This window comes from Lissotriton helveticus, chromosome 1_2, assembly GCF_964261635.1.
Source record: "Lissotriton helveticus chromosome 1_2, aLisHel1.1, whole genome shotgun sequence".
Taxonomy (NCBI): Eukaryota; Metazoa; Chordata; class Amphibia; order Caudata; family Salamandridae; genus Lissotriton; species Lissotriton helveticus.
In genome coordinates this window covers 270,613,589-270,626,758 of record NC_136058.1, presented here as the reverse complement: position 1 = coordinate 270,626,758, position 13,170 = coordinate 270,613,589, and positions in this window count along the sequence as shown.

The following is a 13,170-nucleotide window of genomic DNA, read 5'->3' as shown; positions in this document are numbered from 1 at the left end:
TTGTAAAAGGTCCTTGCACAAATTACAATACATCCATACACATCCAATTCCTCTCCCTAAAAGTAAAAATTAAAAAAGGGGCAGTAGGACAAGCCCACAATTGCCAACACAAAGCAGACCTAAAACAGTCCCATGCAAATAAGAATCCAGCAGTTCACAGAAAAAACGGTTAAGTTCAAGAGGAGCAGCCCACGCTAACCCATATGACGAAAAGGTGAGAGAGGTTTGGGCAATCCGGCTAGTCAGAGAAAGAGCCAGCAAATGCATCCCACAAACCCACAGCCCAGCAGAGAGTGCAATGGGAAGCACATGGTATACAAGCTGCAAGCCCAGAGGAGAACCCAAGACTAGTCCTCACCACAGGAAAAAAAGGAGTGAAACACCAGTCCACAGAGAAGAAGTGTCCAGTGCCACATAAGGGTAAGGACACTTCAAGCTCTAATCTCTGCAGGATGCACTGCAACAGTAGGCCAAATAATAGAGCTAGTACCACTCAGACTCCAAAAAGCCCAGCTGGAAGCAGGGGCACACCCAGTTCAAACGAGAATCCAGGAGACAGATACAGGGCACACATCCCACCAGGCTGAAGCCCAGTAGTGGACAAAGGGGGGAACCCTATGGTCAGTCTGTACACTAGTATAAGGGGTGCACTCAGCTTTCATCCACCCAGTGGTCCCCTGTACCAAGCATATTGAAGGTACACTCTTGTCTCAAGCTTGGTACGGAGCATGTTGCAAAATGCCCTTACGAATATATAACGTTACAACGCAAACAATTACAACGCATGCTTTTACAACACGGTTTTACATGCAACTACCATCGCATGATTTTACAACGCATGCCATTACAACTCATTTGTTTAAACTACCATGCCAACGCATTCCATTACAACGTACAATACCTTTAAGGCAACAGTGGGTAAGTATTGAATAGTGTAGGGGTAAAAATTACTATTCCCACTCCAGTGAGTGCAACAGTAGTGTAAGTGTTGAATAATGTAGGGGTAAAAAATACTATTCGCACTCCAGTGAGTGCAACAGTAGTGAAAGTGTTGGCTGGTGTAGGGCTAAAAATTACTATTCCCATCTACCCCAACACCCATACCCACCCTAAAACTAAAAAATCTCCATTACTTACCTAATAATGCATTGTAATGGCATGCGTTGTAATGGTATTTGTTATAATGGCATGCGTTGTAGTGACATGCATTGTAATGGCATGCGTTGTAATGGCATGCGTTGTAATGGTATGTGTTGTAATGGTATGTGTTGTAATGGCATGTGTTGTAGTGACATGCATTGTAATGGCATGTGATGTAAAGGCAGTTGCGTTATAACAGTTGCGTTGTAAAAGCAGTGCGATGTAATGACTGCATTTTAATGGATGTTTCCTGCCCACACTCTGCTTCACAGTCAATGGGGAGCCTCAATATCCATAAGCAGAAGTTTGCAGCGTAGTCAAGAGAGAAAATCCAACACCAGCCCCAAGCCCAGCAAGGAGATAATAAAAGGCTGGGCAAGCACCAGAGCAGTACCACACAGACCCCAGAAAACCTAGCAGCAAGGTTGGCACATACAATAGTACAACAAGACAGAAAAACAGGATAACATCCCATAAACTCCAGGCTCAGCAAAGAGCTAATGGGAAGCCCAAACCATACCGCACCATAGGAAGTAAAAAAGGGGGGCATTCACCAGTCTTTCAGTGAAGGAGGCTCCAGCATTATATACCTGGCAGGCACACCCTAGCCCCAAGACAGCAGGGAGCAAACAGGATGCCCACTTCCAGACTCAATAGATGAGTGTGGGGGAAATTCACTTCAACTGATGGAGGCCTACGGAGACATCAAGGAAAGCAAGCAACCCAAGGACCTAGCCAAACAGAAAGCCCGTGAAACTCTGATCAAACACTGGTAGCATCACTATACATACCCAAATTAGCCCATTGCTGAATGAACCAAGAAAACAAGCCCAGCAAGGTCCTATGAATCCAGTAAAACCAGGAACACACACCACAACTGAACAAACTGCAAGCGACGGGGAACAGATCCAAACTGGCCAAAAAGTTAAGCTGTAACACCTATCTACTTACACGATCACAGGATGACTGTATCCTAAGTTAAACAAGCACAAACAGAGGTGGTTTATGGAAAAATGTGGTACGTTATAGGCACACCTGGGTGGATAGGAGTTTATTTTTTTGTTTTAGGTAGGTAGGGGTTGCCTACCATCAGTGTGTGGACACACTTCATGATATAAGGACTGGGACATAGAAGTGATGAGGAAGTAATTGTAATAAAGGGTTCATGCATTAAAGGATTACTTTTACCTTAGGCTCATGCATTATTCTCTGCTGTAGGGAAATGGTGCTCCTGGCTACAATGGCAGACCAAAAAGAAATAAACAACAATATTACACACCTAAGAGAAGGAATACTAAGAAGTATGAGTGTAGATCGAGAAGACTCAGAAGGAAGGAGGACGCCACGCAGTTCAGCTCCCACCACCAATGCAAGCCAAGTCAAAAGGCTTCAACTAAAAGATTTCCAACCCCAGAGTGGATCTATACACATAAGAGTGAAGTAAATAAAAAGTAACTCTTGTCATCCAGTAAGACGGAGCAGGGAGAAGAAATATCAAAAGGGAGCTTCCAGAGGCGTCCTCCTCATGACCAAAAGATAAATGGAAATAGGACCGTACTGAAGTGGTTAAATTCCATACACTCTGAGGAAAGACCGAGAATATCGAGTGACATTTCTTATAAACAAAGGGAATGAAAAATATGAGCAGATGCTAAACGGACTCATAAGAATAGAGAAAAAAGATCCAGGGAATATTACCTGGATGTGACCAATCAGGGAACGAGTCCTGAAGAAGGTGCAAGAATAAAAGAGGCACCGAAACGCCGCGTCGACAGTTTGTTCCTATTAAGATATTGCTCTACTATTATGATGTATTAATATGTCTGTGGTAAACATTGCTGCACAAGCAGTTTTTAAACTATAAATTGTTTTAGTGAGTGTGGTATAAACATTTTTTGTATTAACTGAATATATATCTTGCATTGTTTTTTCATGTAACAGTATTGTGGTACTATGATCTTTTTAACAAAATTTTATAAATAAATGTATGACAAATTTTAAAAAGTCTTTGATTCATATATGGTCCCCCATGACACCGAAGGGTTTGATATTTCAAGTTGTAAATTTGGTAACCTAAACAATACTGCAGAATCTCTTTCACGTAGGTGGTCACCCCGACGGGGTTAGGCACACCACACATAAGGTATAAAATCAGGAAAAGGAACTCTGTTTTTGTACAAATGAGTGTAGATCACTACAGACTCCTGACCAATGCTAACACATGATGCCAGAGAGAGTCAGGACAAAGAGAGACATGGGACAAAATGAAACAATACAAGGACCATAATTGGGTATGCATGGGTGTTTCATAAAACCCTCACGAGGAAAGAACAGGAGAGCTGATACAAAACCATCCACATGTCCTCGATACCATCAAGAGGAACCATGAATAACTTAACAATAATTGTAATATTTGCTTTCTGCTATCTGCTTTCTATGGTCTGGCTTGATAGTGTGGCTCTTGCCAGACAATCCTGTGAGAATCACCAGAACAGGGGTTTTTGTTCGCCCACATGTTGGGTGGCAGCAGTACATGTTTTGAATGGGCAGACTTTGATTGCTTCCACAAAAAAGTGATTGCCCTCAACTCAGCTGTGATCATTTTGTTTATTTATCCGGTTGCCTGAATCTGAACTTTCAGATGCACACACATGCCATTGTAATGCTATTAAAGTGTCTAAGATAACTAGAGAATGTATGGAGCTTTTCTCTGGCAGCAGCACAGATGGGAGATGGGAGGAGAGCAGTCATTCACCTATATGGATGTGTAAATCTGGCTTGACAGTGCAACTGTCACCTAAACCTTTAACCTACACCAATATTATTCTACACATCTTTGCCTCCACACAAATACATATCAATTCCCATGCTACCTTCTTGTAATGCTTCATATTACCATACAGCATTCATTTAAAGCCCGGTCTAGTGAAATTGCCAATGCTTGTTAAATACTGCAGTAAACATCAGAACTGTGCAAACATTCCCATTGACAAGTTGGAATGTTGGACCTGGAGCTTCAAAGGATTACACAATGTCCACAAAGATAACCCCTATGTGGCCAGAAAGGGCAAGCGCCAAGGTTTCATCGCTGGACGCCAGAAAGCATGGCTGATTCTTCAACAAAGGAAAAATGTGCTGTTCTCAGAATTTTCGCTTTGGGGAGCTTTATTTATTCAAGGCCCCTGGGACTCAGCGGCAGTCTGTGTGCTGAAGGGGAAAAGATGCACTGATTGCAGTATGGGCTCAGAGAGAAGCCTGCTCATGTATATTGTACATGGTGGCCATGTTGTAACAAGGTCAAAGTCTTGTTGACACTGTTACAGTGGGCCCCAGGTCAGGCAAGGGCACCGACAGAGCTCTTTAGCACAAGTATGGGAACCCCAATTAAAATGCAGATATGAGCATTCTACATTTGGGATGTATAATGGTGCTTACAGATGAGAAATATTTCATAGTTAAATGCATATCCCTTTACCAAAGTAATAAGGAAGAGAGAGCAATAAGTAAACCTAGGATTTGCTCCCTTAAATACTTCAAACATGGATTTAAAGATTGGGATGAGGGTGGAACATTCCTTTGAACAATTTATTTCCCAGATTCGAGTTTATATCACGACAGGACACTGGGGCCTGTATTAAATGCATTGTACAGAGACTTTGCAACTGCTATGCCATGGCTGGGTACATTTGCACTGACATTAACAGAATCCACTCAGTGAAAAAGATTAAAAGCCTCATTTGTAAGGCCTTGCGTCAGTTTTGCGCTTCCAATGCGTCACTTTTTGTGACGCATCGGCGGCGTACAACATGCCTCCTGTTGTGCACTATTTACAAAGTGACGCATCTAAGCAGATGTGTCACTTTGTAAACTCCTGTGCTACATTATGTGTGCAGGAGGAGAGTTCCCCTGCAAAAAGCCTCATAGAAGTGACGCAGTGAAATCTATGAGATTTCACTGCGTCACTTCTAGGACGCCGTTGCGACAAAATCTTACGCCTGCCTCACAGCAGGTGTAAGACTGACGCAGGCCCTTTCACATGGGGCTTGCCACATGTGAAAGGATGCATTTGTGAAGTTGCGTCACTTTTGTAACTCACTCCAGCAATGCGTCACTTTTGCGCCATACAGATACGTCAGAAATACTGACGTATCTGTAACTCCTTGCGACATGATGCGTCATACAGTAAATATGACGCATCAGGTATGTCGCAAGGAGTGCGCACTGAGAAGTGACGCAGCAATGCTTTCACGCAGCAATGCATCATTTCTCATAAATGAGGCCCTTAGTGCCAGTACTATTCTTGCTCTGAATAATCTGATAAAGTAATTTGTCACTGGGCACTAAAGTGGAATATGCACAGTGAAAGGGGTTTTTCAAATGAAATGTTTTGCTTTTTATCAACTGTAACATATAAACACGCACATGCTATTAACTGTGTATTATTGCTGTTAGATTGACCATAGTTAATAAAGGCCTGTGGCTTAGTACAGTTAACGTATGGGAGCCATCTTGTTTCATGTCACGTGTGTTTTATTTTTTAGGAGAAGCTGATCTCACAATTAACAAACGTCATGTGTCTTTGCTTTCCTTCTCATGTGCACTGTTGTTTTCCCGTGCATGATAACTGCAGACATGTTTTCCTCTGGCTCTCTCAATACTTCCCCCTCTAGTCTGCCTTTTTTTTGCATACTTAATTGTCACACGGTGCTCTTAAACATTCAAAAGACAGCATGTCTCTGCTATATTTATATACAAAACCTAAGCAAAACAAGCACTGGCAAAGACAATAGGTCAGGCATTATTGTACAAACACATGTAAACACAGGCATGCGTAAATGCTCTTGCCATGCGTTAAGCACAATTGACCCAGACCATTTGGCTTTGACATGGCTCGGTGTCCTGAGAGTGAGCAGCACAAGCCTGCAGTACCACCAGCTCGCACTTGGTGGCACTCACCCGGGCAAACTACATCATTGGAGCAATTACAGGCGCAAATTACAGTTTTAATTTCACATTTTAGCCCCAGTCTGTAAATGATGTGAAACAAAACGGCAGCACTGGGGCAAGTGCTAATTGCGCAGAAGTGTTTTTGCCATGTTTACCAGTTGGGTCCAAATGACCGCAACCACGACTTGAAATTGATGTTAGCTAGCAATGAAAACTCGGAATCCTATATATTTGTGGTGTTTGCTTGCTTTTCTTCTTTGAACATCTTCCTTTCCCTTCTCGTGATTGCTTTTGTTTATTTCACGGCTGGCTTGCATTCATTAACTTGATATCTGAAACCTCGTTGTTAATTCATAGCCTCTCTCGACATACTACGGATTTAACTAGAATAGATAAAGTTTAGTTACACCTCTTGCAATTTCTCCAAAATGAAATCCACAGGCCTCCATGTATTGTACCATACACATGCACCCATACATTACAGCACACACACAACCGCACGCACCCACACAGCGCTACATACTAGCTAGAGAGAGTTGGGTAGACACCAGCGGAGCTTTACATGAGTGGGTCGGTAGGCCTCACTCCAGCGACACAGATAACAATCATTTGCAATGCAATAGGTAGTTTGAGCTATTGGCATTGTAAATGACAATGCCTTTTATTTATGTGTTTTGAAAATCTACAAGCGTATACGTAAACATGCACTTTTACTGCCAGCCTTGATTCTCAGAGGTGCTATCTAACTTTACCTCTGCCTACCTTTGGGGTTCCACTGTACTCTGTGCACACTAAACCTCACTTTGGTATAGTATATACAGAGCCAGCTTCCTACATTGGTGAATCAGCGGTTGGATATACTACTTTGCATTTGTTGGACTACCTGGTTACCACCTGATCACACGACAGAGCTCCTAAATTGTCTTTAGAATTCTGATTTTTGAAATTGGCAATTTTTTTGCAAAATTACTAAAAGTCTTGTTAGGGCCTAGGTTCAGTCCCTTTAGAATTTTAAAACACTATAAGTCACTGTAGCTAGATTTAGAGGGGTTAGAAGTTTTTTTATAACAAAGAACATGGTCCCAATGCCAAAGAGGACTTGGTTGAAGAGCTCGACCTCACCCCTTACTTTCACATGTTTGACACGGCTAAACCTAAGGGCCTCCGATGGTTCCGGCCCACATATACTATCTTGTTTTCACCTTTGTGGATCAGATACAGTATTTTACTAGTATGAGGACCATGTGTCCCCTCCACTACTTATTGATGTAGGCATCATCCATACCTTTATCTTAGATATATAGTCAATGGGCTGGGTCCTTGTTTGAGAACTTAACATGAACACACACCCCTTGATGTGACTGCTTTTGTTCGACTTTTTACCACTGTATAGGTAATGTCTGTATGCTGGCATGTCCATATTGTTATTACCAACCTCTAATTTTGATTTATACCTCTAATTAGCGGAATCAACATGGTGAGAGACTCTGTTGATGGTTCAGTCGAATCATACACATTGATCTTAGGTAAGATCTTTGAATCCTGGTTGACCAGGTATTTCATCAGAGTGAAGGGTGATGGTGCACGTTGGTGTAGTGATATCATTTCTCTCTTTGATATGTTGTTTTTAGGTCCCGCCTGGCACGAGCAGCACGCATGCGCTGCTCTCGCCATTGCGAGTGCCTTTTGCAATCGATTCAGCCAAAGATTGTACGGCTGGAATAAGATGGCTGCTCTCGCCATTCAGCCAAAGGTAAACATACACACGTACGTGCATGTGTACGTACGGACAGTGGACAGTCCGATGCCATCTTGTTTTGCTTGTGCCAATTGCTTTGTATTGTCATGGCAACCACTTCCTCAGCAACCTTCCCAGGAGTCAGAGGGCTGTCCTTACTCCAGCACCACAGTCAGGATGTCACCAGGGTAGTACGTTCAGCGCTCGGTATCAAACATGCGACCTTCGGTGTAAAAAAGCCGGTAATAACGTAGGGATCAGGCCAAGGTACCAGCACACGCATGTAATGCTTTTATTTACATTATTTTCACTTTCGCGGCACACACGCTTTATCTTCAGCCATGTTAAGCTGGAGCGCGGGTGGCAGGATTGTTGAAAGGGTAAAGAAATGGATGTTTTTCTATTTGTTTGCTTTTGCTACAGTCGCAGCACCCGCGCTTTGGCTTGACATGGCTGTGGATGAAGTTTGGGTGCTGCGATTGTTGAAAAAGTAAACAAATAGAAGAAAATCTGTTTCTTTCCTTTTTCAACAATCACGGCGCCCGCGCGTAACTAAAGTAAGGCACGGGTGCCGCTATTGTTCAAAAAGTTAAAAAAATAGATTTGTAGCCCCCCCAGTGTACAAAAATCCATATTGTACTGACAACTTGAAATAAAAACACAATGCCTGTAAAATATGTCTTTTTGTAACACTACAGTTTACACCCACACATATAATTAAATGAATATTACTGCTAAGTTGCAAAAAATTTGATTTGTACAGCACACCTTGCTATACCCTCCCAACGTTCTAAGCTAGCTGTACTGCGCGTGCGTTTTCACATTGCACTGGGGATTTATCCACACCCGTGCCTGTTTTGAGGGAGCCTGGAATATATATCCATCGTACCCTGAAGTCAGTATTTGTCACCTTGTCATGAGTTGGCTTGTGCAATGAAAGACTCATTTGGATGGGGTGTGTGTCCTGCGGTTGTGGTACTAAGAGTATGGTGGGCAGAACTGTTGAGCCTGGGTGCGCACTCTATGTAGGCAACACACACCATGTGTGTTAGTACTGCCGCTCGTGTCATCGTGCAGCAGTGTCCTAGAGTCTGCCTGTGCAAGTGTGACTGTGCATGCATTCAAGCCAATGTGAGTGAATGAATTAATTGTGTGGCTGCCGGCAGAGAAGTTTCACAGTGCACATGCGCTGCACATGTTGCCGATGGTGACTGTTTGCACATCAGTGTCCCATGCATTTGACTGCCTGTGTGTCTCAGTTTGTGTTCCTACACGTATAAGCGGACCTCGTAGTTTGTCAACAGAGGGTGAATCATTGTTGCTTCATGCATTCCACTGCTTTCAGTCACAGCATCCACAAGTACCTCAGTCCTATCTAGATCGCATTTTAGGCTCTTTTAGCAGCTACAAAAGTCAACTCTCTCTGCACTTTCAATAACAAGCATTTGCAATGCAATAGGTCTCGCATTTGCGAGAGTTTAACCTATTGGCATTGTAAATGACGATGCCTTTTATTTATGTGCTTTGAAAAGCAACACACATATAAAAGGCATTGTCATTTATAACACCAAAAGCTTATACTCTAGCAAATGTGAGGCCTCTTTAATGGTTCCACACCCTTTTCTTTAGACGCTGCTGGCCATATTCAGGTTACGGCGAGTCGCATCTAAAGAAAGGGGTGCGGCCACCATTTAAGTGAACGCACAGCATGGGACTCTTATTTTTTGTAAAAGCGCCCCATGCTTTGTTTTCACTTTAATGGCGGTCTTTTCCTTTTCTTTAGTCCCGGCTTGCTGTAACCTGAATCCAGCAAGAAGCATCTAAAGATCAGGCGTTGACACCATTAAATTGAGGCCTGAGTATCATTTTTCTATATTTTATTCTTTGCACTGTATGCCAGCAGAGTGACATAAAATCTTGGTCCTGATGAATACCTTGAACTTAATTGTCACATTGGCAGACACATGTTGACCACATAACGGGGTATAAATCCATAACCCAAGTATTCACAATTTGCGGGGCTCTTATCGTGACAAAGCCTGTTCTTAAAATGGCGGCTTAAATGCATTACAACGACCGGCCTTTCCGATTACAGTGATGTTGAGAAGAAGTGATTGTGTATCTGTGCATCCGTTGTTGACTGATGTGTGGTGTAGTGGCGGGACCCCTGATGACTGCCCTGTGTTGATACCGGGCCTGCGGCTTGCAGCGCCCTGCGGAGGGGAGAGAGGCAACAAAAGCTCAATGCCTGACTCTAAGATGGCAGCTGTGGTCAAAGCGGCGCCATCAAAGTATAATGCTGGAACCACCCAAGGAACTAACCTTAATCCAAATGGACACACACCTGATGAGGTATATGCTGCTTTTTTTAAAACTTTATTTGGGGCTCTGCGGCTGTTCGTTTAAAGCGTGTTGCCTGTCCTTAAAATGGCGACTGTACGAGCAACACGGAGCTCCTCCTTCCAGCCTGGCGATTTGGTGCTTTGTCAACGTGGCGCTAGCCAAGTGGGAAGAGGCAATGCCATTAGACCCTTTTACAAGGAGTGCCTTTCTCTACCAGCTTGACTCCCTCAAATGGCCCTCATAACTATGCCCGTGTCCAAAGCACTACTATGCCCCTTGTTGGGGATGGGATCGCCATCTTTGCCCTAGAGTCTCAGAGACCCATCTGAGAGAGTCCACAGTGACAAGGGTGTTGTCGTGCCGTGGAAATGGCACTAGGACCCTGGGGCACAGGGTGGGGACAAGAGAAACCGGACACCACATCCGGTCAGGGGTGGGGACCAAGAGGTCACTAAGGAGCAGGACCTTGAGGCGAGAGGTCGAGGGCACGACGAGCTACAGAAATGTGAGAGCAAAGCAAATAAAGATAATATTGAAAGCCCTACCGTTTCCTGTGTGTTCGTGGGTCAAGGGAACACGACATCTGGCGACGAAGGTACGCATCCCTCTGCGTGCTCATCGAAGTAAAAAGCGATTTTACACCAGGAGCCCACCCTGGATCGCATCGTGCCCAGAAGTGAAGACTGAGTGAAGCGCCAACAAAGAAGCGCAGCGACGCAGGAGCCCACCCCGACCGCTGCGAAAGAAGACTGATTGTGCCGGTAAGCGCCGTACAGCACAGCGCGAAGTTTAAAGATTTGGCCCGAGCTCTCGCGAGAGTCTCTGCGGCCATTTTGGGGTCAGGCGCGAGGGCCAATCAGCGAGCAGCAACACGCGGGCGGCCATTTTGAAGTCAGTCAACAACACAATTGGCTGCGAAGTCTCGCGAGACTATCGGTGGCCATTTTGGAGTCAGGCGCGAGAGCCAATCAGCAAGCAGGAAACCCGGGCGGCCAATTTAAGGTCAGGATGAATCGAAAATAGTGAAAAAACGCCGATTTTGAAAGAAAAAACAAAATAAAGCACAGGCAAAGCCAAGGGGAGGAAAAGCAAAGAGAAATAAAGTAGAAATAGAAAACAAAAAAGGAATATAAAAGAATTTACTGGCAAACTAAAGAAAGAGAAGAAAAAAGAAACAAACAAGACATAAAAGAAGGAAGAAAGAAGAAATGGCAGACCCGAAACCGAGTGCGCAATGCAGAAGGCCACTACGATTTAGCCTTTCTGAACCACAAACAGGAATTAGATGGGAAAAGTGGGTCAGACGATTTGAAAACTATGTGGAAGCTACTGATGTAACAGCAGCAAAGATGAGAGGCCTATTTGTGAACCTAGTAGGAGATGAAGTGGAGGACCTGATGGTGACCCTGCCGAAAGAAGAGATTGCCACCTATGACCAACTAAAGAAGTGTTTAACGAATAAATTTGACCCCCAGAGAAATGTTGATTTCGAACGCTACACCTTCATGATCGCATTCCAACAAGCAGAAGAATCTCTGGATGATTTCGCAACAAGGTTGCGGAAACTGGTGACTCATTGCGAATTTGACAAATTCGACAATGAACAGGCAATAAGGTTACGCATCATCGAAGGCTGTTGTGACATCGAATTTCGCACAAGGATCCTAAAAGAACCGATCTCATTAGAAAACATTCTGGCACTGGGAGGGGCTGAAGCCAGGGCGACGGCACACGCAAAGGAAATGGAACAAGGCAAAGGACGAGGCACAGAACAGATTCAGCGAATGACGAACAACAACCGCTCAGGAGGTTGGAGAAAAGAAAAGAATGAACAGACGGCGAAAAAACAGACGGAAGGAACTTGCTACAGGCGCGGACTAGAGTTCCCACACAGAGGCCCGTGCCCGGCTTTTGGCCAGACCTGCAGAAAGTGTAATGGAAGAGATCACTATGCCAGTGTGTGCCAAGGGAGGCAATTCAGAAACGACCGAGGAAGGCCAGGAAGAACATGAATACCAACAAACAGACACATCAGACATGTCGAGACAGGGGCATGAAGCTCATCAGTAGAATCGGAAGAAGAGGAAGCAGAAGAAAAAACGGAACAATTGTATCTCATGACCGCAGAGTCAGAAACAGACGAGGAAGATGAAGAAAGAATATGCCTGATAGACAAAAAAATAAAATAAAGAAAACAGAGTCGGTGAACATAAAGGTCGGGCCACATGAAGCAGACTTTGTCCTGGACAGCGGTGCAACATGCAACATTATGTGCATCTCTGAATATGACGAGATGGAAATAAAGCCGATTCTAAAACCATCTCGAGTCAGAGTATTCATGTGGGGAGCCAAAAGACCAGTGACAAACATGGGAAAATTCAAAGAAGAGCTGACATACAAAGATCAAAGGACAACTGAAGAGATACACGTACTGAAAGGAGACATCCCGGCACCATGCCTACTGAGCAACGTCACGGCTCAAGTAATGGGTCTCATGGCAATGACATACAACATGTCAGAAAATAAAAATATTCTGAGAGAATACCCCAAGTTACTGAGAGGACTAGGAAAGCTGAAGGACCGACAAATCACGTTGCACATTGACGAGACAGTAAGGCCAGTCGCACAGCACCACAGAAGAGTGCCAATACACCTGCAGCCACAGGTAGACGAAGAGCTGGAAGCATTACTAAAGCAAGACATAATAGAACCAGCGGAAGGACCAACGCCCTGGGTATCACCCATTGTAGCTGTCCCAAAGAAAGACACATCGAAGATAAGAATATGTGTAGATATGAGGATACCGAACAAGGCCATTGAACGTGAACGACATCCTGGACCACACTTGGACGACATGATCAGCTGTCTTACAGGCACAAGGCGTTTTTCCAAACTGGATCTATGTAAAGGATACCACCAACTAGAACTGGATCCTCAGTCTCGATATATCACAACATTCTCTACCCACCTAGGTCTGTTTCGATACAAACGTCTGAGCTTTG